Consider the following 3,112-nt stretch of genomic DNA (forward strand, 5'->3'; position numbering starts at 1 on the left):
TGTGCGGTGGCAGCCAAAAAAAAGCAAACAGGATACAGGAATTATTAGAAGGGATGCAAAATAAGATAAAGAATAATATAATGCCTCTGTATCGCTCAATGGTGCAACCTCACCTTAGAGTTCTGTGTTCAGTTCTGGACGCCCATATTTTAAAAAGATATAATGGAATTAGGAAAAGTTTAAAAAAGATATAATGGAATTAGGAAAGTTCAAGAGAGTGACCAAAATGGTAAAGGTGGTGGAACTCCTCTCATATGAGGAAAGGCCTGAAGAGATTAGGGATCGTCAGCTTGGAAAAGAGACGACTGAGATCCTGAGTGGTGTAGAACAAGTAGAAGTGAATTGATTTTTTACTCCTTCAAAAAGTACAAAGAGTAGGGGACACTCAATCAAGTTACATGGAAATACTATTTCTTATGAGGAAATATGTTTTTACACAACCAATAGTTAAGCTCTTGAACTCTTGGCCGGAGGATGTAGTAACAAAGGCTTGCGTATCTGGGTTTAAAAAAGGTTTGGACAAGTTCCTGGAGGAAAAGTCCATAGTTTGCTATTGAGACAGACATGGGGAAGCCACTGCTTGCCCTGGGATTGGTAGCATGGAATGTTGCTACTGACAGGTACTTGTGACCTGGATTGGCCACTGTTGGAAACAGGATACTGGGCTAGACAGACCATTGGTCTGACCTAGTATGGTTATTCTTATGTTCTTATATAATCTGAGCCAGTTGATCATTAATTAACAGCTGCTTACTAATTTTATTGATTAATGCCATCAAGATATAGACTGGGTTAATGAAACATCGGTACACGCAAGGGAGGTGAAATTTCTTGATGAAATCAAGGACGGCTTCATGAAACAGCTGGTTCAGGAGCCGACAAGAGAAGGAAAATACCAGACTTAATCATTAGTGGAGCTCATTATCTGGTGCGAGGCCCACTTGATAACAGTGATCATAATATGATCGTTTTGATATTGGCTATGAAGTAAGTGAACTCAGGAAATCAAATACACTAGCGTTTAACTTAGAAAAGGAGACTACAATGAAATAAGAAGATCGGTGAAAAAAAGACGAAGGGAGCAGCTGCAAGGGTAAAAAACGTGAATCAGGCGTGATGCTGTTCAAAACACCATCCTTGAAGTAACAGGACAATATATTCCGCGTATTAGAAAAAGAGGAAAAAAAGACCAAACTTCAGCCGGCGTGCCTAAACAGTAGGTAAAGGAAGCTATTAGAGCCAAAAAACAATCCTTCAGAAAAAGGAAAAGGGAACCGACTGAAGACAATAAGATAAAGCATAAGGAATGTCAAGCCAAATGCAAAAAGGAGATAAGGAGGGCTAAGGAGGACTTTGAAAAAAAGTTAGCGTTAGAAATAAAAACAGATAGCAAAATTTTTTTTAGGTATATTAAAAGCAAAAAGCCGGCTAAAGAATCAGTAGGGCCGCTGGACGACTGTGGTGTTAAAGGGGGCGATCAGGGAAGACAATGCTGTAGCGGACAAATTAAATGAATTCTTTGCTTCGATCTTCACCGAGGAGGATTTGGGAGCGATACCGGTGCCGGAAAAGGTATTTGAAGTGGACCAGTCAGAAAGACTAAATGATTTCTCTATAAACTTGGAGGATGTAATGGGGCAGTTCCGCAAACTGAAAAGTAGTAAATCACCGGGACCAGAAGGTATTCATCCCAGAGTATTAATAGAGCTGAAAAATGAACTTGTGGAGCTACTGTTAGTAATATGCAATTTATTCCTAAAATCAGGTGTGGTACCGGAAGATTGGAGGATGGCCAATGTAACACCGATTTTTTAAAAGGGTTCCAGAGGCGATCCGGGAAATTATAGACCAGTGAGTCTGACATCGGTGCCGGGAAAAATGATGGAGGCTATTATTAAGAATAAAATTACAGAGCACATACAAAAGCATGGGCTACTGAGACAAAGTCAGCACAGATTTAGTGAAGGGAAATCTTGCCTCATAAATCTACTGCATTTTTTCGAGGGGGTGAACAGACATGTGGACAAGCGGTGGATATTGTATATCTAGATTTTCAGAAGGCGTTTGACAAAGTGCCTCCCCCTCCCACCAACAAAATATCTCAGCTGGTGGGAAAATGCTTCTCTCCACTTTGGCAATCTGCAGCGGGCATGTGCTGAAAACTGAGCATGCGCAGGTGCCAGTATAGTGGAGAGCAGCGTTTTTTGTTACCATCAGGGGGAAGTTTTCAGCTGGCGGAGCTTGGGATCACCACTAGCTACTGCCAAACATGTGCTACTGTTGGGTGGTCCTGAGCCCTAAGTGGGTGGGCCCCAGCCCACCTAGGCCGACCTGTAGCTACGCCACTGGGGGGTCACTAGATTACCATGGCACCTTTTTTAATATAGGGTAAAAGAAGGGGTCAGGTTGGGAGGGGAGCCACTGCAGAAACTATCTGGGGCTGGATGGTCAGGTTGGGGTGGGAGAGTGTGTTCCATTAGACACCCACTCCTCACTCTATGCAGCCCTGTATCTGGCATACAGTTTCCCTCACACAATGCACAGGAAAGCTTTTTTTTTTTAATTGCATGACTGCGGAATCTATAATGACCGTATTACCATGCATTTTATGTTGTCTGTGGTAAGGTAGAAACCTTACCACAGACAGCATAAAATGCATGGTAATATGGTGCAAGTTAACACCTGTGCTGAAAACCCTTCCTGTATTGCTTAGCCAGTAAAACCCACGGTTTAACCATGTTAAACCGGTGGGAGCGTAGATTAATTTAGTGTGGATAATCAAAGCACTACTGCACAAAATATATACCAAAATTCACTAAATGAAAAATAACTGTGTGTTATATCAAAAGGAAGGAAAAAGCCTCAAAGAGCTCGAATCTAAGCAGATTGACAGAGCTGCAAGGATCTAGATGATCTCTTACTCTTTCATCATTGGCAAAAAAAACTTCCAGTTTCTGATATAAATACCTCAAAACTGCAGAAAAATTTCTGTATTCAAAAAACGTTTCAATAGGTAAACAAAATATGTCCAGAGACAAAAAAAAAACAGTCCAAAACATGAGCACGTATCTTAAAAGACTAGGTGGTCTGTAGGACGCAGGAACTGAGCCCA

The sequence above is a fragment of the Microcaecilia unicolor genome, chromosome 14, assembly GCF_901765095.1.
Source record: "Microcaecilia unicolor chromosome 14, aMicUni1.1, whole genome shotgun sequence".
Classification (NCBI taxonomy): Eukaryota; Metazoa; Chordata; class Amphibia; order Gymnophiona; family Siphonopidae; genus Microcaecilia; species Microcaecilia unicolor.